Consider the following 24,603-nt stretch of genomic DNA (forward strand, 5'->3'; position numbering starts at 1 on the left):
TCAAATTGCCTTCAACGGCAATAAAAGAGTTTTGCAAGACGACAACCATTAGTCCACCCTTGCAGAGCGAGTGCATTCCTTCAAACCACTACCGTTTCCCGGCGGGCGAGCTATTCAAAACTGAACCGTCGTCTGCCGGCGACAAACTATCAATTAGACTACACAGGAACGGTACTTCTGGGCAGACACATCACAACGGCTATAATGCGAAAAGAAAACAAAAAGGTCTGAGTCGTCGGTAAGTAATTCGATATCCTTGGCGGAATCTCGTAGATGATGCTCGGAATTTTTCTTCCAGAATACTTTTCCAGACGCTAGTTCTCGTTGGATAGGATTATGGCTAACTGAAATGCATCCAACCACAAGAGGAGAACGAGAACGAGAGATTAGAGAGAGCTGCTATATACGATGCGTGAAATGAGCATTATGTTCATATCATTCTACCCCAAACGATACACCTATCAGTTTGATGAACTTTTCCTGATTGTAGTGGATGAAACGGCGATTTGTGTACCTGCTTTTGAGAAAATAAACCAATAGCAAGCGTATCGTCATTGCCGGACATAATCGGTTTCATCGATTCTCAGGATAGAATAAGACACTTAACGGAAAACCACCGACTCATTGACGCTGCCATCAGCATTTCCGAGTTAGATTAATGGGAATGATTTGCCACCGGGTAGAATGGAACACCGCTATCATGTTATTGCTGTTATTGGAGGAAGATCGAAATGAAACTAGCGGACTCGTAAGTAGATACACCTACGCGCAGTCCGCGATAAGAAAAGAACCCCCTGCGAACAATAATTTCCAGGCAAGATATAAAAATACAGACTGAACACTGCTCTCCTCAAAGCGAAATAACAATCGATTTTGTGACCTTTCTTGGCATTATTGGACTACGAACGACATAGTTCCATCATTGATAGTTGCTGGAAATAAAGGCGCTTCTGGTCAAAAACACCCACTCACCCAACAATCCTTTGCAATTACAGCGTGAAAATGATGTCCTTAGTGCTTTTGCAGCATTTTTTGTTCGCACTCTTCACTTTTTTCCAGCAATTCTTTCTTATACCTTATACCCCCCACACGAGAATCCGAATCAAGGCGCAACATGAGCTGGCCATCGATAATTGGAAACGAAATGCTGACCTCTCCCGAGCACGAAGTGTGCTTTAAATGTGTAGATAATACGATTGTTCTCTGTAGCACCATTCGATAGCGGGAACAGCTAGCTTGATTTAGTGTGTCGAAAACATGCACCACAGAAGCTGTTGTAATATGGAGGGCGTTTTCTAATGATTAGTGGTTATTTTTAATTACAATTTATGATACTCTTCCGAAGATTTTTTTTAAATATGGCTGCATTGCATTTGATAGTTTTTTAAACGGATCATTAGTATGATTGATTTTCTCAGAATACCTTTCCTTTTTCCTTTCAATATGTTAAGCACAGTTAGATCTCTCAAAACTAGCTATTTTGAAGAAGTAAATTATGCAGGAACATAACCGCGATGTGATAATCCAGACACTGAAATAATATATTCGTAAATTTGCTATGAATAGGTTTCGTACAGAAAATTTTCCTAAAATATACAAATTGAATGGAACCATTCGTTGTTCTAAAGAAACGTTTTAATTGTCATTTCGATTTTTTGAAAAAAACCCACGAAACGACTTTCGTAGGCTCATTACCAATCTGTTTCATAATTCAAACGAATTGTTTAATGATACACACGACTCTTTCAAATATTTACGAAGAATCCTCAAAATAATCATGCTCAAAAAATTCGTATCGCTGAAAAAAATTATTCGTTAATTAGCAAAAAATAGGTTCACCCACGGATCCGAGCATTTCGTACATTGCAAATAGTTGAATTCTTTGATTTCACAAACCAAAAACATGGCGACTTGATGAACGAAATTTTTTGTAATTTTAAATATTTAATGTACATTGCACGAAATTCATCGTGAAAAACGATATTATTTTTCGTGATTGCAACGAAATGCTTTGTAATTTTACTAAATGTTTGTATATAGAACGAATATTTCTTTAGTCGCACGATTTCATTTTCGTTCACCGAACAAATATCACAATCATTCGAGTACTCAATAGCACTAAATAATTTAAAATGAAATCGATTAGGGCAGATCGATCACTTTTCTTCCAGCTTTGTCCTACTGGAGCTGTACAGCTACACTAAAACAATGCTTAAGACCAACTGCAGCGAGCCGTAATTCCGATTGTGATAGTCATTGTACGGTTCCGATATGTGCGGGTGTAGGGATTTCGCGAGCGCGTGTATCATCGCGAAGGGCTCGAGCGTATGTATGCTAACGTGTTCGATAGCGTATGCTAACGTGTATGTAACTACGCGTTTTTAAAATTCTATTTTGCAATCGCGTGTCCTTTCGCGTATTCGCGTGTGTTTTTCGATGATTACACGCGGACCGTGAATCTGCTACTTAATTTTCGGTGTACGGTTCAGATGCTAGAAGAGCGTTCTTCCCTAGCACTAGAGTTTCCGGTGATGTCGCTATGGAACGTGTTGCCTAGTGGATATGAGTTTTATTTTTGATTTGCTATATTTCTCCTGAGTGGAGAAAAATAACTAGAGTAAAAACTGGAGCAAAAAACCTACAACTATAGTTATGGAATTTGCGGTTCGACTTCGTCTCATCAGAATCCGACACTATCTTAGTGACAGGACTAAGCTAGCGCCGTATTGACGCTAGCTCCAAAAAGGGGTTTCCATTCATCTGTTGCTTCTTTTAGCAGAAATGTCTATTTTCAGCTTAAACGAAAATGAATATTCTATTCTGTGCATCTATTCTCACCTCAACGGTCCGATTAGCGCCTCCTGTGCGTGCCAAATTTCACCTCATCATCTCAAAACAATCTAGTTGAAACGCGATATATTCAATTTACGTCGATTCTAGCTTCCAAATCACGGACGCCAACGCATGATTTGTAAAACGAATCATGCCACTTTTTTCAGCCAATCAAAACAAACGCAAACATCACGCACATGAAAGAACTTCATCAGTCATTAGAAGAAGAGCGCTCAGTATTGCACACGTAGGAAATAATTATGCGAAGGTTAACAACTGGTAATGACTAGTTTCACATGAAACATAGCATTGTCCCGAGTCGAATTTTATGTTCAGATGAAGATAAAATCTCTACTATCAGGAATTACTTGAATAACTTAAAATAATTGATGAGTTTTGTCTCAAAAAATTTCTTAACCCTATGTGCGTGGTTGGGAATGAAACCAAAGTGGGCTGCGTACAAGGTAATCAAAGTTCGTCATCAAGTACGCTGATTTTCCATTTAATATCATACATATTAAACTCGGTCTGATCTTCGTTTGTAGCGTAGATAATCCGCCAAATACTTATTATAAAAAGCTTGAAAAAACTGACGCAGCAATATTCAGCCATAACATATATATTTGGGGCACGCCCAGATAAGGTCTGAATTGAGATATTCTGTCTAATGCAAGCAAATGACGTTTCTGGCGGTAAGACTTTTATGAAGGACTACCGTGTCTACAAGTCCGCTCACAAAGTTGAGATCGACGGTGTGATTATCGATTCGCGTTTGTCATGCGTAGATCTACCGAAGCACGGAGTTGGCTGTTTTAAAGACCCCTTTTCTCCAACGAGTGAAAATTCCACTTATTTTATAAAGCAAATAAGTTTTCAACGCCCCCTACTATTGGCGCCCGTAGTGGAGGTCAACCGCACGCTAATAGCCTGTCTGCATGTAATGGTCTCAATTTTAGTTATTGGAAATTTATAAGTAAAACTTAAAAATATAAAAAGTTCAATATCTCCGCCGCTCGTGAACAGATTTTGACAATATATAGTTTGTTAGGAAGGTATTTTTATAATATTTCTAATTATATGCACATAAAAACAATTTTTTAAAAGTTCCATCCCCTAGGAACTTGAGTTTGACGATATTGCAAACATCGTCAAGCATATTTTTGCATCACTTTAAAGAACCTCTGACAGACAACTGCTTTAAGATGGTTATTGCATTACGTCTTGATAGTGGTGCATCGAGGAGACCGAGAGCTAGCATCTGAACCGTACACCGAAAATTAAATGTTAGATTCACGGTCCGCACGCAACCATCCAAGAACACACACGAATATGCGAAGAGCATGCGATTATAAAATAGTATTCATACACGTTAGCACACGCGACATACATACATACGCATATGCGATCGAACACGTTAACGTACAAATGCTCGAGTCCTTCGCGATGATATACGTGATCGTGAAATTCGCACATATCTGAACCGTACAATGGATATCACATTCAGAATCGCGGCCTGCTGCAATGGGCCTTAAGCAGTATTTTAGTGGGTGACATTTCCCGTCTCGTCTGCCATTGTAGTGTGTGATTGTGACGGGGAGCCCCTCCGAGATCCTAGCTCTACAGATCCAGTAGGACAACTATCGAAAAAAAAAATTCCGTATCCTATTTGGTAATCTGAAATGCTTCCCCATTAGATAAAATTGTAGGTCCAATTGATTTTGAACCAAATACAGTAATCAATCCTAAGCAAATCTCAGTACGTAAACGTTTCGGTTAGTTAATGGACTTCCATGGAATAATTGAGAGACCTCTTAGTTATTTTGTAACATCGGTACTACTTGTAAGCTCCTCAAGCCGTATAAACATGTACTGACATAACAAGATCTATAATTTTGTATGATGAATACATAAATACATTTTCATTTGTAAATTCCTCCGAACTCATCAAAGTCTATTCAAGCTATCACTCGTCGTGTATCACTCCTCTTAAGCAAAAAAAACCAAACCACATGCAAAGCAGTCATTTAGATCCTAGCCGCAAACATCATCTTTAACTGGTCAGCTGTACGTAACAAACGCGCAGAGAAAACGAGATCAAATCTAATCCACTGCTGCGGTCACAGACAATCAGATCTACAACTGTTGTTACATATTGCACTTGAAATGAAATTCGACTTACACGAATTACTTCAAATCGTTGTCAGTTCCCTACCATGAAGCTATTGACGGGTACTTATTCCCTTCGCCGAAAAAAAAATCTTCAGCCTCATCAAGCGTGATTATTTAGGTCCTCCTGCCGGATCGGCCCACCAGTTCCCGTGCAGCCAGTGGTGACTGAGAAGACCAACACGATAAGATAACTCAGATAAACTGCACGACAAACCACTTAATCTCCTTCCGAAACATCGTGTGTTCAGCTCAGCTCAGCGTCCATGTAGTAGGGCCGTAAGAAAGGAGAGTCTGTCAGTAGATCCTTATCGACCCATCGTAGTAGTCGTAGTCGTCGTCGTCTGATGTCTGATGGGATCTTGGTGGCCCGGGAACCGACACATATCTAATTGAATTTTCGCACGCAGCATTCACATCATTATCATATCATGTATGTCGGCTAGCTTGTTTTTCAGCTGGTCGGTTGGTCACTTGGGTCCGGTGGTTGGTGAGAGAGATTGCATCCCGAAAAACACCATCATTTATCGCGCGACGCGATGGGGTGAAAAAAACACAAGTGAATGTATTGCCTTAATTAAATCATTACGGCGAACGGCCCGGCGAGCGGTGTTGGACCTTAATGGGGGCCCTTCGAATGGGAACAACGCGTACCGCCGCAGTCTCCATCAGAATTGTTGTTATTAAATGAGCAGATTTTTTCTCACTACTCCACTAGCTTGTCGATCGATTTATGGGTGCGTGATTGGATCGGAGATAACAAGCTATCGATTGCAACCCGGTTTCTGGATATTATTACATTATTATGAAACGATGGGAGCCTAATCGATTTTTATTTTCTTTCTTCTCTTCCAGGTAAATGAAACTATCTCCTCTTATCGCGTGAAGAAAGGGTAAGTCCTGTCCGGTTCGGGCTTTGTTCGTTGCATTGTACTACTACGGCGAGGCCTCTACTGTTAAATCGCACGTCGTTTGCGAGAAACGGGACCCCTTACTGTCCTTACTTGTCCGGAACCGGAGCAAGTGTTTTGCGTGTTGGTGAATATCGTTTTATAAGTGCTATAAAAACATCTACAAAATCGTATCGTAATCCATAAATCAATTTTGTACCGTTTTTTATTTACATGAGAAAGGCAAAAAAATGCATAAATCTTTTCCGCTGGTAGAAGTAACGTGAAACTTGCGCCCGCTTGCGGAAATGTTGAAATATAAAGTGACTGACAAGTTATAAGGTAGGAGAAAGGGGGAACAAAAATAATCGACAAGCCCTTTCGAAAAGCGTTTAATCATTATCCTTTTTCCGATTGGTTTTGCGACGAATTTCGGACTTTTCGGTTTCGGTTCTTTTTTTCTTTTTCAGCCAGTGGAGCGGTGGACCGGGAGGATGCGCTCCTGTCACGCCTTTGACAGGTTGAAAATTTATGATCTACATCCACGGCGGATCGGGGTTGAAATGTCCGGTATCGAAAATTCCGCCACAGTCCCCTGTTGACAGATGGAGCCTTCATTCAACTTCCAAGCGGGTAGCTCAACTGACATGGCCTTGCAGTTATTTCAACGTCTTTTTAACCGAAAAAAAACGAATTTGGCCTGAAACGCATTTCACGTCACGTCACTCACCGGACGCACGTCACGGTAAACTGTGATTAAAATTATTAATTTTCTCTTTATCGTTACTGCATCTAAGGAGGCGATGAGTTTTCCTTTCGGTAGGTACCTACGTACCAACCGGATCAGACTGAATCGGAATCGTGCACTGGCCTGTCGCCGGAGAGCACTCGGGTTATTTTTGGCAATAACATGTAATTCTTCGTGAAACATGCGTACGACGTTCGAATTTGGTGAGGAAAACGGTGTTATTCTGCCAGCTTAAGTTGATTGTTGAGCGGTTGAGATTGACGTGGAGAATTTGGTGAGAAGGTACAGTTGGGCATGGGGCTGAGAAATGCATAAAATTAAAGATTTTATGGGGACTGAGAAAAGCGCACTTGATGCACACTTGAATTAATTGATGGTATATCTTTTTTATGAGATGCTTGTAGGTATAAACAATCGCGAAGACATTCATGGTGGCCGAAAGGGGCAAGCACTCTTTGGTATACGTAACGTTTGAACGGCCACGATGAGTTACAATGGGCCAGCTGGTTGAATATTGCATTCTATTGGCGTACTATAAATATTTACAGGTTATTTTTGTTCTTGTTTCAATTGCAGAGGTTCAAATCTTTGGGACGCCTCTCTCTGGTTAGAAAAACAACAAATCAAACTCATGTGAGCTGCGTACATGGCAGACTTAATAACTACGGCCCTAAACAATTTATTGCCATATTCCATTCTTCGTGACACTGAAACCTGACTCTGCCGATGCTCAGACTACACTGTGTACCTATGATAACCAGTCTCCCACGTGTCAGTCATTTAAACACATTATGGATAAATCGGTAGCACCCAAGAAATAGAACCCAGGTCAGCTGGGCGTACAAGGCAGACTTAGTAACTACGGCCCTAAACTATTTTTTGCCATATTCCATTCTTCGCAACTCTGAAACCTGAGCCTGCCGATGCTCAGACTACACTGTGTACTTATGACAACCAGTCTCCCATATGTCAGTGCTTTAAACAACCTACACATTATGGGTAATCCTGCGCGGTAGCACCAAAGAAACAATTTCTACCACAACAAAAACAAATTTTCCAGCATTTTCAATGCAGACTATTGTCTAACTGATAACATCTGACCATAAGCGAATGTTTAAGGGGTTATATATGCTAGGACGCGGGAGAATAGACAAATATTTGAATTTTTGCAAATGCATCTAGCCACATTTTTATTGAAGACTTAGTACAATGTATAATTTGCATAGTACAATGTATAATTTGAGAAATCACTGAAACTTGATAACATGAAAAAATACTAATAATTTACAAAGTTTTCACAATTTCTGCAAAACGCGTCTTTTTAAACAAGTTTTCCGTGTCTACGATTCCAGTCCAACAGCTCAAGTGAAAACATAAAACCAAAATTATTTTTATTTCTATTATAAAGGTTTTAACCTTAAGGCAATTCGCCTCTTCGGGATAGAAAAATCTGTTATGAAAAATTTATAACCCTATGTGCGGGGTCAGGACTCGAACCCAGGTGCGCTGCGTACAAGGCAATCGATTTACCAACTACCAACTACCCCTGCCAAACAAATTTCAGTGCAATGTTCTTAAACGATTCATGTTAAAAAAGGATTTAAACGAAAAAATGGAATCGTTCAAGAACACTGCAAATAAATTACGACGAATTAAAAAAATTGAAAACGGACGAGAAATTTTCCGGCAATCCTAGTCATTGCAACGACAATCCCTTAATTAACGATCACTGCATCCAGCGCCTTCAAAGCAACAACCATCACGGAAAGTGAAACGATGGGAAACAAGCAAACGCCAAGAAAAAAAACAATCATCTTTGATCCTGGAACTTAAAGACCCTTAATCCTGACTCTCAAGGATCCTTGATCAAGGAACTTGGGGATTCTTGATTCTAACCTAAAAAGCCTTGATGTTTGAACCTTTGCTTATGAAACTCGAGGATCGCTGATTCTGGAACCCAAAGATCAATAAGGATGAAACTCAACGATTCTTGGAACGTGGAAGACCAGGACCCTTATTCCGGAACTCAAGAATCATTGATCCTTGGGCTCAAGGATTCTCACTCCTGGTCTTGAAACCAAAAGAATTTTAGCCGTCGAACACATCCTGAAACTCAAGAAATCTTCAACCCAGTGCTTGAAGATCCTTCATCGTGGTACTCATGGATCTTGGAACTCAAGGATCACTAATGCTGGAACCCTAGGAAACTTGATTTTGAGAAACCAGAGTCCTTTACACTTAACTCAAGGATCTTGGAATTCAAGGATCATTTTCGGGGAACTCGAGAATCTTTGATCCTGGAACTCAAAAAACTTTGATCCTGCAACTGATACAAGTTCGATCCTTAATCTCAAAGGTCCTGGAATTCAAGGACCTTGACCTATCATTGATCCTGGAACTCAAAGATCATTGATACTGAAACTCAACTAATCTTAGTCCTCAAACTCAAGTATCGTTGATCGTGATCCTCAAGGATCCTTATTCCAAAACTTAAGAGTTTTTGATCATGGGACTTAAAGATCTTAGATCAACAATCCTTAAATTCCTCGATCCTGGAAGTCAAGCCCGGGAACTTGATTCTGGAACCCAGGGATTAATAAGGATTCTTGGATCGTGGAAGACCAGGACCCTTATTCCGCAACTCAAGAATCATTGGTTCTTTGGGCTCAAGCATTCTCACTCGTGGTCTTGAAAGCAAAAGAATTTTAGCTGTCGAACACATAGTCTTGGAACTCAAGGATCGCTATTCCTAGAACCCAAGGATACTTGATTCTGAGAAACCAGAGTCCTTTATACTTAGGATCTTGGAAAACAAGGATTATTTTCCAGGAACTTCGAGAATCTATGCTCCTGGAACTCAAGAAACTTAGATCCTGGAATTGATACAACTTCGATCCTTAAACTCAAGGGTCCTGAAATTCGAGGACCTTGATCTATCCTTGATCCTGGAACTCAAAGACATTTGATACTAAAACCTAACTGATCGTGGTCCTCGAACTCAAGTATCGTTGATCGTGATCCTCAAGAATCCTTATTCCAGAACTTAAGGGTTTTTGATCGCGGAACTCAAAGATCTTAGATCAACAATCCCTAAATTCCTCGGTCTTGGAAGTCAAGAATTCTTGGTCCGGGAACTTGATTCTGGAACCCAAGGATCAATAAGGATGAAACTCAACGATTCTTGGAACGTGGAAGACCAGAACCTTTATTCCGGAACTCAAGAGTCATTGATCCTTGGGCTTTAGGATTCTCACTACTGGTCTTGAAATCAAAAAGAATTTTAACCATTGAGCGCATAGATCCTCATCCTGAAACTCAAGAAATCTTCAACCCAGTGCTTGAAGATCCTTCATCGTGGTACTTATGGATCTTGGAACTCAAGGATCACTAATCCTGGAACCCAAGGATACTTGATTCTGAGAATCCAGAGTTCTTTATACTTAACTCAAGGATCTTGGAATTCAAGGATCATTTCCCAGGAACTCGAGAATATTTGATCCTGGAACTCAAGAAATTTTCATCTTGGAACTGATACAACTTCGATCCTTAAACTCGAGGACTGGAACTCAAAGACTCTTGATACTAAAACTTAACTAATATTAGTCCTCAAGGATCCTTATTCCAGAACGTAAGGGTTTTTGATCGTGTAACTCAAAGATCTTAGATCAACCCTGGAACTTGATTCTGGAACCCAAGGATCAATACGGTTGAAACTCAACGATTCTTGATCGCTGAAGACCAGGACCCTTATTCCGGAACTCAAGAATCATTGATCCTTGGGATCAAGGATTCTCACTCCTGGTCTTGAAACCAAAAGAATTTTAGCCATCGAACACAGATCCTCATCCTGAAACTTAGGAAATCTTCAACCTAGTGCTTAAAGATCCTTCATCGTGGTACTTATGGATCTTGGAACTGAAGGATCACTAATCTTGGAACCCAAGGATACTTGATTCTGAGAAACCAGAGTCCTTTATATTTAACTCAAAGATCTTGGAATTCAAGGATCATTTTCCAGGAACTCGAGAATCTTTGATCCTGGAACTCAAGAAGCTTTGATCCTGGAACTGATACAACTTCGATCCTTAAGCTTAAAGGTCCTGGAATTCAAGGACCTGGACCTGCCCTTGATCCTGGAACTCAAAGACTCTTGATACTAAAACCTAACTAATCCTAGTCCTCGAACTCAAGTATCGTTGATCGTCATCCTCAAGGATCTTTATTCCAGAACTTAAGGGTTTTTTATCGTGGGACTCAAGGATTTTAATCAACAATCCCTAAATTCCTCGATCCTGGAAGTCAAGGATTCTTGGTCCTGGAACTTAAAGACCGGTTCTGGAACTTTATTCTGGTACTCAAGGATTCTTAGTCATGGAACTGACGAATTCTCGATCCTGGAAATCAGGAATCCTTAGATTTATTACCAAAAGATCGTTGATCCTGGATTATAATGATCGTTGGCTCTAGAGATAAAAGCTTTTTGGACATATAATTCAAGTATTATTATCCTTGGAACTCGAGAATGCTTGATCCTGAAAATTAAGGACCCTCATTCCACAAACTGAACACAACTTGATCCTGGAACTTCAACTTTCTGGATCCTGGAACTCGGGGATCCTTGATCCTGGAACTCAAGGATCCTTGATCCTGAGCACGAAAGTGTTTTACCACAAGGATCCTTATTACGAAACTAATGGATCCTTGAACCAGCATTTCAAAGATCCTTTTGCCTGAAACTCAAGGCCTTCAGGATAATTAATCCTGCAGTTCAAAAATCCTCGATCCTGAAACTCATTGTTCTTGGAACTTGAAGATTTTTTGATCGTAGCATTAAATATCATTGATACTGGAACTCAAAGATCCTTGATCCTAAAACTTAACTAATCTTAGTCCTCGAACTCAAGAATCCTTGATCGTGATCCTCAAGTATCTTTATTCCGGAATTTAAGGATCCTTGATCATGAAACTCAAAGATCTTAAGCAATAATACTAAAACTCAAGGATCTCTAATCTTAAAACTCGAGGATTTTGGAACTCAACAATTCTTGGTTCTGAAATTTAAAGATCCTGGAAATTACGAATCGTAAATCCTGAAACTCAAAAATCCTTGATCCTGGAACCCAAGTATCGTTGATTCTGGAAGTCAAAGATTTTGGTAACTTAACAATTATTAATCTTGGAACTCAAGGTTCCATGATCCTGAAACGCATGGCTCCTTATTCCAGAAATCAAGGATCCTTGATCCTGGTATTGAAGGACACTTAATCCTGGAATTTTAGAATTCTTGATCCTGATACTGAAGGACACTTAATGCTCGAACACAAAAATTCTTGATCCTGGAGCTCACGGAGCTCAAGGATCCTTGGTACTATAGCCCAAGGATCCGTATTCCGAAATTCCTGCAACTGAAGGATCCTTGATCTTGGAACTGCAAGATCTTGAAACTCAAAGAAGATCATGAATCCTGTAACTCAAGTGGAACTCAAGAACCCTTATTAACTTAAGGATCCGTGATTTCGGAACTCAAGAATCCTTGTGCCCGGACTTAAGGGACCTTGGAACTCAAGAATCATTAAACCTGGAGCTTAAAGATCTTTGATCCTGGAACGCATGGGTTCTGAAACTGAAGGATCAGTAATCTTGAAACTCAATGATCTTTGGTGCTGGAACCCGTGGATTCCGGAACGCATGAATTCTTGATTCAGGAATTCAAGGAATCTTGATCCGAAACCTAATTCGAGTTGTTTGTCGCATACTACGTAAAATTGTAGACAAAGGTTCATTAAGTGAACTGCAAATGTGTTTTTCAAAAGTTTTTAAATGAAATGAAATTAAATACCATTAAGAGGAATTTTGAATTCAATGTTTTGTTTTCAAACGAGAATCCAAAATCACTCCGAACACCAGCTAGTTCAACCGGAAGTTGCCATCTTAAATTACCAAATGGTGTCAAACATCGATTTTCGTCATCTACTTGTTCATTAAATATTTAATAATAGAATTGCCGAGAAGATTACTCAATCGGAAGATGCCATATTGGATTTCAAAATAGTCTGAACATCGGTTTCCATCATCTTTTCGTCAAGTTCGTGGCGGGAATATCTGGTTCGCTTCACTTGCGTTTTGATCGATTCGTTTCGTCTGCTATTCTTTGTTGTAGCGTCAAAGACGAAACCGTTAATTTGGACTTCACACCAAATGATTTCAAACCATTTTCTGCTTAGTTAAATATTTCAAAAGTATTTCAAACTTATCGGAGCTATGCAACATCAGGTCAGAATCCTCTTATTTAATGTACTTCAGGATCATCAGTGCTCAGATAGTACTCCAGTATATCATCGGAGAGGTGTTAACCAAAATTATTTAATTTTAACCTCCCAACCAATAAACACAGAGATGAAACAGCTCGCCTTGCTCTCTTGACCCGCCGCTCGTGATGACTATAATTGCTAAATTATTATTAGCTCCGTCCAAAGGATCCCATTCCACTGCGGCCGCCGCCGCCGCCGTTGCCGTCGGTTATAATGATATGCGTTTTAAATTAATTTCGCATGGTTTTTCTTGGTCTTTTGTTTGATTGTAGTGGCTCGGCCCCATAGTCCGCTTGCTGCAAAAAAAACATAAATGGATTTTGATTACTTAATTACCAAATTATATCCTTTGGGTCCGGGTAATAACAACCTGCGACGCACTCGGGACGTCGGCACCGGTGGGGGGTCGGTCCTCCAGCAAGAAGTCAAATAATAAAATCCCACGAGTAAACAGCTGGATGTGGAACCAAAGGGCCATAAATTTGACTTTCTTTCAGCACCGTGAAATCTGATCGGTGAATTGCGCAAAAATCCGTTGTAGAACCAATATGGGGAAAATCGTTGTTTGAAAAAAATATTAAGAAGCCAATAAAAAAAATATTACCGGTTTAGCAGCCAGAGTGTGTGTCTTCAAAAAGTGGTATATTACGTTTTCATTGGAATTAAGTTTCCCTTTCCCCGGCGTCACCCGAATAATATAATCGAACCATCGATGCGAAGGACTTAATGAAGCATAAAAATCCGAGAAAGTAATAAATTTGCTTAAACGAAGTGCGTTGATAAATTCGAGACCTTTTGCTTATCCCTGTGTCGAACGTTGGACGAAAACGACGACATATCCCCGCATATGCGAATAGTTGTCTCCAGCTGAACTGGTGGAGCTTAAATTTCACAGTAGCCCACAAAACCGATTTTTTTCTCACCACATACTTTCCGAACCCCACGAGAAAAAAAACCCAATACGGGCGGGAGGAATTCATATAAATTTGTCTCCAGATGCTTCGGGCCCCCTCTTTAAAAAGCAATTTCTTCGGCATTAATGAACGTTTATTGACTGACATCAGCAGTTTATTTCCTCAGGACTTTGGTCCCCCTCTCCGTCACTCTGGTCGCGCGTCCGCGTGGACAAGTTTTTGTCGGCAAAAAAGGGATATTTTCGGATATTCAAACTGTATATTTACTCAGCCTGTTTTGTTAGGTTGATGGAATTACGACTGATTATAGCTGGTTATGTGTCAGCTGGTGACTGCATTAAGTGTGGCGAATTACAGATTGCTTATATCATCGTGTACCGTCTAACTAAAATATTGTTTTTCAAGAATCTTATTTTTTGAAAACAAAAAGTGGAGGGTATTATATATCTTGTGCTTAGACTCTTGAATTTTATTATTAAAAATATCCATTAAATCAGATCATTAATATTTTGCGTCACATCAAACGAATCTAACTACCGGGCCAACGTCCTTAAAGTTTGCATGAAATTTTTCAATAGTTCACACTTCCGTCACTAGGTTGCACTCTAGGTATCAAAACATAACTAGAATTGAGATTCTCAAATATTTTTAATTTGTGTACAACCTTCGGAAACTGCTACTAGAATTAAATTCCGGATCTTTTAATTCTGACAAGGTACAGAGTATGTTTTTTCGAGACTACGAAACTTTTGCCAAGATGGATTTCAGTCAGGTTCCAGTTTGAAAGTTTTATCTGTCCAAAGCACGAGAAGATGTTCCCAGCAGATTTAAGTTTGTTTTTACCGATAAACTCGCACAGAAACTGAGGATCTGGCAAGAAATTTGCAATTGCACACCAAAAAGTAAACTTTTCGTCGCCAACAAAATGATGGACTCCATGTGAACCCTATGAAATTTGCGAAAACCGTCAAAATTTACTATTTAAAAAGAAACAAATTAAAAAAAAAAAATTAAAAAGAAACAAATTCTCATTTAAAAGTAAAAGTAATTTTTTTTTAAATTATTCTGTATGTGTACTCGCAAATTTAAACCTCCTGCAAAAACCAGCTTTACTGGGAGTTATTTTGGCAGTTTGCAATCTTTAGAAGCCCCGTAAACAAGTTTTATTTAGCTGAGCTATACAGTTTTGTTAACTGTTGTGTTTGTTATACACTAAAAAATTACACTTAAATGCAGTTTTATTTGGCTTTGTTAAATGCAAAATTTCCAAATTCAAATGAATTTCTTTCAAAAATTTAATATCTTCAGGGAATTGTTAGGAACTTGAGAGAATTCCTTACAAATTCAGAGAAGATCTACGAACTTTGCAGATGTTATTCATAAATGTTCTAAAATGTCAGGGAATTCGCACCAAATCTAGAGATATTAAATTCAAACTGATGGAACTTCTGCAAAAAATTTAATTTTTCATGTAGTTGAATTTCGTAAATCACGTAATTTTACTCCACATGTGGGGTTTGTTCTGAATGATACTAAATATAATTCCACGTCAATGCGCATGGAAAGTGGATTTTTCGTGTAAAATTAAACGGAGCACGGGACCCCAATTGTCACCACCCTTCCATTTGAGCCAAAGACGGCTGACGCTGCTCTAACCAACCGCTTCAAATGGGTAGGATGATAATAAAAAAACGGTCAAAATAGGGTCATTACCCTACATGAAATATAAAAAATACAAAATTTCAAGCTCTGAAAATTTTTATTTTAAGAAAATTAACTTTTCAACATTTTGAGAAATTTGATATTTCGAAAATTTTTAGTATTGATTGTTTCGAAAATGTCGGGAAAATTATAATTTTTCAGAATTTTGAGAATTTGAGGTGCTTTGGAAAATTTAAAGCATTTAAAAATTTTGTGTCCATTTACAGTTCTGATTACAATTATTTTTTTTTGCGTTTTATTTTCGAAAATGTGATTTTTGAGTATTTTGTGAATTTGTACAAGGAATTTGGAATTTTTTGAGACTAAAATATTTTTAACTTTTGTAACTGTAAATAAATTTTATGACCTTTGAAAATAAAGAATTTTTTGATTTTTTTTGAATTTTCAGAATAATGAGAATTTTGAGAAATTCAATAATTATAAAAACTTTGAAATTATCCGGATTTTAATTTATTGTCCCCTGCGGATGATGCGAACCCTGCATCGAAACGTCGGAGAAATCAGAACATAATTATTTTTTTCAATCCATATAAGACTGCTTAGCCAAAATTGCGACCTGATTCAGGATTTTTATAATCGGAAAGTTTTAAAAATGTTAAATACTTTATGAATTTTGAAAAATAATATGAGTGTTTTGTGGATCTAAAACACAACGAAGATTGAGAATTTAGCATGCTTGATTATTAAAAAAATTACCACCGTTAAGAAATTTTGAAGCACATAAAAGCATCTTGATATAAATTTAGGGATTTTGAAAAATTCGAGAATTTCTTTATGAACTTTGGAAATTTTTTAGTTTTCCTATCTGAAAATTTAGAATATTTGGAAGAGTGAGAATTTCGAGAAATTTGTTAATCTTGGGATTTTTTTTGAAATTTGAATTTGTAATTCTCAAAAATTTTGGGAAACTTCTATTATTTTCAGATTTTTCGGAGATTTTTAAACAAAATACACCAGAGTTTGAATATTTAGCGAATTAGGAAGATTTGTATAAATTTTAGAAATTTGAGAACTAAGAATTTTCAAAATTATTAAAACTTAGAAATGTTCGAAGAATTATTGGATTTTTCAGAATTCTAAGAATTTTGTGTATTTAAATACTTTGGTTAATTTAGATTTATGAGAATTTTGAGGATTTTAAAAAGTGGGAACTTAAGTTTTGAAGAAATTGCACAATTTTAAAAAGTTCAAAAAATTTGGAAGATTTTAAAAATTACGATCACTCTGAGATTTGTAAATTTTAAAAGATTAGAGAACTTTACTAATATCGAAAATATTGGGGTCATTTTGGAGATCAAAGAAAATTTTGACTTTAAAATTTGATTTTAATTGAGTTTCAAATTTTGAAACTTCCGAAATTTGAAAATTGAGATTTTGTGGAATTTTTCCGATTATGTAAAATTTGATATTATTGAGAATTTTTAAAATTTTGAGAATTTGAAGAATTTTGAACATTGCAAGACTTGTAAATTTTTATATCTTTAAAAGTTTTAGAGAGCAAAATAGATTCAAAATTTTTATTAGCAGAAAAAAAAATTTGAGAAAATTTCAGAATTTTTACAATTTTGAGGATTTCAATAATTTCAAGAACATTCATCTAATTTTGGCAATTTATGTAACTACGATTTTTGAGAATTTTTACAAATTTTGAGCTTTTTATGGACTAAAATTCTCAAAATTGGAGGATTTTAATAATATCCGAGATATTGAGATACTTATTATTTTTTTTTGCAATTTAGCGAATTCAAAAAACGACTAGACGTTTAATTACTTTTAAAAACTTTAAAAATTTTAAAATTTTAAGGAATTTAAAAATCAAGATCGCGGAAATTTTTTTGTGATCTTGAAAATTTGGAGATTTCTGAATTTTTTGCAAAATTTTGTCTTTTATAAATAATTCAAGCTTCAAGGAACAAAATTAAAATTTGGAAAATTCAAAGAAAATTCATATTAAAATTTTTGAGAATTACCGGAATTTGTAGAAATTCGACAAATTTAAGAAATTGAAAATTCAAAAAAAGCTTCAGGATTTTGAAACTTTGGAGAATTTTGAGGTCATTTCGTGAATTATCGTTTGTTAAATTGTGTCATGTTTGATATTACGTCAAGGATAAAATTCATATTTTTTGGTGTGATACATACTAGGGTAATGAGCGTATTTTCGCCATGTTTCTATTATCATCCTATCCATTTGAAAACTTTGGTTAGAGCAGCGTCTGCCATCTTTGTTAAACGCATTGGCTCAAATGGAGGAGCGATAATTGGGGCTCTCGAATCGAGTTTACGTTGCGCTCAAACATGAGGCACCCTCTCTAACAGGTCCAAAATAGGCACCTTTCCCTACATAATATAAATGCAAACACACAAAACACTACCTGCTCGTATTTCCCCTGGTGGCAAGTAGTGCAAACCGTAAGCATCATCCCGGCGATCAGGAACGAAATGAGAAACGGAGCCAAAGCACAGCAGCGAAAGCTTCGAAGCACTCCGAAGTAGTTGTATACAAGTGGGGTCAAAGAAAGTTTTTGTTGTATGATTTCTCTCTGCACTTCTCTCGTGGCTTGATGCTATAAAATGTTGCGCTTTTAGCTTTTTTGTAGGTAGCATTCTGTGCACTGGTCGCTGACAGAATTAAAATCTATTCGAGGCTTTTAAATACCAACAATTTTTAATTCAGTTTATTCCAAAACTTTTCTCATTCTCGCATAAGATTGTATAGAGACGCGAATAAACTTTGCCATAACCGCGTGATAGCAGTTCCAATTAGCTTCACTCAAATATTATTTTGCAGAAGAGAGCTTTTGTTAGTTAACTATGATGGAGACGCATGGTGTTGTGATACGTGCGTTTACTGAAACGTTTCTTTTTCATGATCAATGGGACTAAAACAAATTAATTTGCAAAAAATAAGACTTGTCATTTTGAAGAATAGTCATGCCTCTAAAGTAGGTTTAAGGCGTCCAGGGACGCTTTTAATGGCCACTTACTTTTCCAAGAATTTAAACACTTATCCTGACAGTTTGAATTATTTATTTTTCGTGGTACTGGTTTGTATAGGGCTCATTATTCCATACCTCCATACCTTGAAAAACCCACCGGTCTCAACTTACGATTCGCATTCTCGCTTTGTCGCCCTCTGTTTAAGGGGCTCGAAAGCACATGTGACCTTATCTCATTTTACTATTTCCAACTGCGCGTTAAAATACTGACATGCGTTTGATTGTATCAATTTACCATATCTTCTACTCTAGCCATTGTTTTCATTTTATCCTTGCATTATTTTGATTGTTGTCTTATTTTGTGTTGTTAGTTTTGTATTTTTTATATTTTTGCATGTTTCCAGTTCTTAATGCTCTTGTATTTTTTAATTTTTTATAGTTACCTCATTTGGGTATTTTTTCCCCATTTTTTTAATTAGACATTCGATTTTTCATTTTACATTTCGCTGCCATTTTCCATTCAGTTTTTACTCTTAATTTTATCCATTGTTCCATTGTTTCATTTTTTTCTTGTTTTTTTTTTTAATTTTTTCTGCATTCTTAATTTTTCATGTTTATTTAGCATTTCTTTTAAATTTTCCAATTTACCAGCATTTTTATCATTTTTCTATTAAAACTTTTTTATACTTTTGCCTTTCCTTATTTTTACTTTTATTTTTACACACTGTTCTACTAGGTTGAGTGGAAAACAACACTGTTTCTCGTCCCAGTGAGGCCCCTTAATCCTAGCCAAGGTTGTTGGGATTTTCGGACGTGAGAAATCTTTATTCACGTTTTCCTTTCTCCCGTTAGTTTTTATCGAAGTGTCAAGGGTCCATTTCTGCATATTTCTATTTATTCGCATTTTGTATTTTTACGTTCTTTTTTAACTATTTCCATTCTCTATTAATTAAATTTTCCGTTTTATCTTCTCTCTTGCATATTTTCATTCCATTATATTTTACTCTGTTTCAATTTGTCATGTTTTTTCTTGCTTTTAACAATTTTCCATTTAACATTTTTTCGCAATTTTGATAGTTTTCTGTAGCTAGATACTATTTTTATATTTCTCCATTATTTTTTATTAATTTCGCATTTCTTATCAAATTTTCCTATTTTAAATTTTTCTTTTCTGGGAATGTTTACCTTCTCTTTGTATTACATTGAAGACTTGAATATTCTTCTTTGGTCCCTAGATATAGCCTCATAACCTTTCCTGATTATTTAGCTTAAACTCCCTTTAAGGGGGTGTGACAGTAAACAAAAAAAAAATAAAAAAAATTTTTTTGCATATTTCGGATCTCTAAGATGAGAAAAATATACTCAAGAAAGGATTTACTCGAATTCAACTTGGTTCATCTGCTAGAGCCAATCAAACTATCAATTTTCATATGAAGCTGATAAAATCGGGTCAAAAAGCTGATAAAATCGGGTCTTCACTGTATTACTATGTCACTTAAAAGCTTTCCAATTGATGATTATTTTGATTAAAAGTTGAAGGGCAAATGTGAAAATAACTAAATTATTGACAGAAGAGAATCTAAACGGTGAGTCTTTCTTTGTTTGTTTGAAGAAGGACTCAAGATATGTTATGTCTGTTGCTTTTTGTTTTTTTTTTATTTTTATTATATTTTTCGTTTTTTATTATTTTCTTACATTCTTTTTCCGTTTTCTGTTGTTCATTTTTTTTATTTTTGAGGTGTTTTATATTATTTCAATTTCTTTTCCCATTTTCATCTCCAATTTCTTTTTATTCCATTGTTTTAGTATCTACTTTTTCCATTTTCATTAAATTTTTACATGCTTTCTTTATTTGCTCCATTTTTGTTTATACTATTGTTTACTCTTTTTTACAATTTTTTTTTCTCCTCCATTTTTTATCTCATTTGTCGCAGTTTTTTTATATTTTCGTCATATTTTTCTAATTTCTTGTTTTTATCAAGCTCATTCATTGATTATTATTCATTTTATTTTTTTTCCATTTTGTCCATTTGATTTATTGTTGACATTTCTTTCGTTTTTTTTGTTTTTTTTTATATTTAACTCTTCTCTAGTTCTTTTTTCGTGACGACGCCGGTGGTTGAGTGGTAAGCGTGACCGCCACTCATTCCAGTTGGTCTGGGTTCAATCCCAGCCGAGGTCGTTGAGATTTTTACGAGGTGACAAATCTGTGCTCACGTCTTCCTTCGGAAGGGAAGTAAAGCCGTTGGTCCCCGGTCCATGAGTTGATGGGTCGATATCAAGTCCAGATAGTTGAGTCACCTCTCTGGCGTCGGTAATGAAGAAGTAGAATCCAACTTCTATACTTACTAACAAATATCCTTCTCCCGTGATACTTGTGGAGTGCGCAGTAGTATATGCGGCCTCTAGCAAAACCAACTATCGGACTAACATTCCTTCCCTTTCCTTCCGCGATCTACGCTCGGGCCTGGCCGGCGCTGGTATTGATCAATAAACGCTTTTGGATTACCAGGAGTTGCACAGTGAAATATGTTTCGCTACTCCCAAGCATAATCATCTACTGATTCCATGTGCAACTTCAGCTAATCCAGATCGATAACGGAGTAGCAGATAGGGGTGGTCGCAGCTCAAGCTTAAGCTTAATTCTTCTCTAGTTATTTTTCCGTTTATTTTCTTTTCTTTTCATGATTGTACTTCAACATCATTTTTCAATTTTTTCCTATTTTTCGAATTTCATTATTTTACATTCGACCTATTATTCAGTTGTTGTTTTCCTTTTGTAATAATTTCTACTTTTGTATTTCGTTGTTTTTTTTTTGTTTTGCCTATTCTATTTTTGTGTACTTGTATTACTTTTATTTTTTATAAATTATCGGAATTTGTCATTTTTTTATCGGTGGTCGGGGGTGTTTTAGGAGTTTTGGCGTGAAAAAACACTTTTTTGCGATTTTTTAGCAATTTGGATGAAACAAATTGATCAAATCTGTTGTGCATTATAATGTATCATTTCGATAACATTCGATAACATTTCTTTTTGAAAAAATAACGACAAGCGACGAGTGACGAGACTTTTTGTTGAACGTCTCTGAAAAAACAGGTCTTGCGTTCTGTTTTCGATTTTTTCATGTTTGTGTACAACTTTTTTAATGTATTTTATTTTACTTTGGTATTTTTCATTTTATCCTTTAATCCTTTAATAATATCTTTTTAATTAATTTTATCCTTTAATAATATCTTTTTCCATTGATTTGGTTATACTAATTATTGGATTCTGTTTTGTTTTCTTTCATTCTATCATTAACATCTTTCGTTTATTTTTTAAAATCTTCTATAGTTTTGACTTTCTAGTGTTTTTAATTCCATTTTCTATCATTTTTGTTTTATTAATATCTCGCATATACCACTTTTTCAACGCATACATATTTTTAACTTTTTGCCTTTCTCATATGGAAAGGTTATGCAATCACTCTGAAAAACGTCAACCTAATCCCGGCCCGGAGGGCCGAGTGTCATATCCCATTCGACTCAGTTCGTCGAGATCGGAAAAAGTCTGTATGTGTGTGTGTATGTGTGTATGTATGTGTGTGTATGTGTATGTATGTGTGTGTGTATGTATGTGCGTATGTGTCAAATAATGTCACTCATTTTTCTCAGAGATGGCTGGACCGATTTGCCCAAACTTAGTCTCAAATGAAAGGTGCAACTTTCCCATCGGCTGCTATTGAATTTTGGATCGAACGGAATTCTGGTTCCGGAATTACGGGTTTCAGAGTGCGGCCACACAGAAATTTCTCATAAAAACTATAGGAAAAATTAAAAATAGAATTTTTATTTTTGATGCTAAATGTATTCAAGGTGCATAAAACTTCGAGATTTGATGCAAACACGAAAAAAATTTGACGAAGATTCACTTTTTTGGATTTTTCACATTTTTGCCTTTCTCATATAGAAAGGTTATGCAATCACTCTGAAAAACGTCAACCTAATCCCGGGGCCTATTTTTTTTTTCGACTCGCATAAGGTTTCTGGATTTTAACAGGGGCGTAGTTGATGGTTTACGGAGAGGGGTTACACCCCCCCCCTCTACTGTTCACTCCCCTCCTTTAAAAATCTCCTTAAATCACCCCTCAGACCACCACCTCATACCCCTCCCTTTCAACCCCATCATCTTTAAACCACCACTATATTACAAAGCATACCAATTTAAGCTGGGGAGTCGTTCGTTCATGGGACTTTCGCCCTCCTCACATACCCATCCCCGCATGACAAAATGAGTTAGCAAGCAGATAACATTGATCTAATGCTGATTAGGCTAATGGAGTATGATATTTTTTTGTTTCAAGTGTTTCACCGTCGACACGTAGCTCATCAAGTTCGTGGCTGGCATGCCATTGTGTATAAGTGCAATGTGTACTAAGAATGTAATGGACATTTCCACAATTATGTTGAACATAAAAAGCCTCCGTGCCATAGTTTAGAGAAATGAGAAAGGCACAATTGCACCGCTAGGTGGATTAAAACAGGTTTTTTCTTTTCGTTCTACATTTGACATTTTTCGTTTACTTTTCTAATTTTATTTCCATTTTTTCTGATTCTTATTTTTTCCATGTCGTACATTTTTTCATTTGCTACTTCTATAAGGCATAAATATTTTTACTTTTTTATTGTCCCGGATTTTTGCTTCGCTTTATTTTAAATTTTTTATCTTTTATTTCTGTCATTTTCTTTATTTATCGTAGTTTTTGAAAGGGAAACAATTTTGTGGTTATTTTCTTTTTTTACATTTTTTAAAGAGTATCATATGAGTCGGTTTTATTTTTTGAAACACATATTTTATTAGTATTTCATCGTGTATTCTATTGTAGTTTTGCCCATCTTTATTTTATTTTTATGTTCCTAATTTAGCCTTTTCAATTTCTTTCCATTTATCTCATTTATTCCATTTTTCGGTTCATATGTTTTATTTCCGTTTTGGCATATTTTTATTCTTTATATTATATGCCCTTAAAACATTCTATTTGTTTCTCACATTATTTATTTTATTTTTTCATTCCATTTTTTGTTTTCATTGGCCTCAATAAGTCAATATTTTTGAAGTTGACAAAATCACGAATCATTTAAACTAAGTGTTGATTTTTTGTGTTTCGAATTCATCTCGTCAGTAACTAGCACCATCTGGGTGTCTAGCTGGACGATGTATCTAAACTAGTACCCAAATTAGCACTAGTTAGCCACAAAAAACTCCAAACAGTTCACACGACATATGTGATCGTCTAAGCAACATACTCATCCTGGGTGATGTCCCGGGAAGCTAAACAGAGGCTCTGGTTTACTGACGAGAAAGCGAAAACGAACTGTAGTCTTATGGCTAAGGTTTTTTTTTATTTCGATTATATAGGTTTTAACCTTAAGGTCATTCGCCTCTTCGGGTTAGAAAAATATCTTATGAAAAATTTCTAACCCTATGTCCGGGGTCGGGACTCGAACCCAGGTGCGCGGCATACAAGGCAATCGATTTAAAAACTACGCTACGACCACTGCCTTTTTGGCTAAGGTGCCAAACGCCCGGCATTATGCAAATCATTTATTTTTTTTCATTTGACGTTGTTTCTTGTGTGTCGGAGATTGTTTTATATTTTGTGCATTTTACGCATATTTTGCCTTTTCATAATATTTCTTCATTTCCCATATTTCTAAGTTTTTATGAATTTATGCTAATTTTATTCTTTACACATTTCTACACTATACTTATTTTATCATTTTACCAATTTTACCAATTTGTCCATCTTTCCATTTTTGATTACTATTTTGTAATTTAGTTTTCTGTTTTCTATCTTTTTATCTTCAATTATATAAGTTTCTTTAGGTTTTCAATTCACCTTTCTTGTATTTTTGCTTGCAGCTAAAATTCCGATGAATTAAAATTTACGTTTTTAAAATCTTGATCTTTTATTTTTTCCGCAACATATTTAATTTTTTTTTGCTTTTGTCATTTATTATATTTTGTTGCTTCCATTCCATTTTCTATTTTCTTTCATTTAATTCCATTTTGTTCATTTATTTTTTTCCCACCTCTACTTT

The 24,603-nt window shown here is 36.2% G+C and overlaps 1 protein-coding gene across 2 annotated transcripts in view; it reads left to right on the forward strand.

Annotated features, from left to right (window-relative positions):
• Positions 1-24,603, forward strand: part of LOC131685365 (monocarboxylate transporter 12-like) — a 420,355-nt gene that overhangs the window by 263,405 nt on the left and 132,347 nt on the right. The window lies entirely within an intron of this gene.

The sequence above is a fragment of the Topomyia yanbarensis genome, chromosome 1 (genome assembly GCF_030247195.1).
Source record: "Topomyia yanbarensis strain Yona2022 chromosome 1, ASM3024719v1, whole genome shotgun sequence".
NCBI lineage: Eukaryota > Metazoa > Arthropoda > Insecta > Diptera > Culicidae > Topomyia > Topomyia yanbarensis.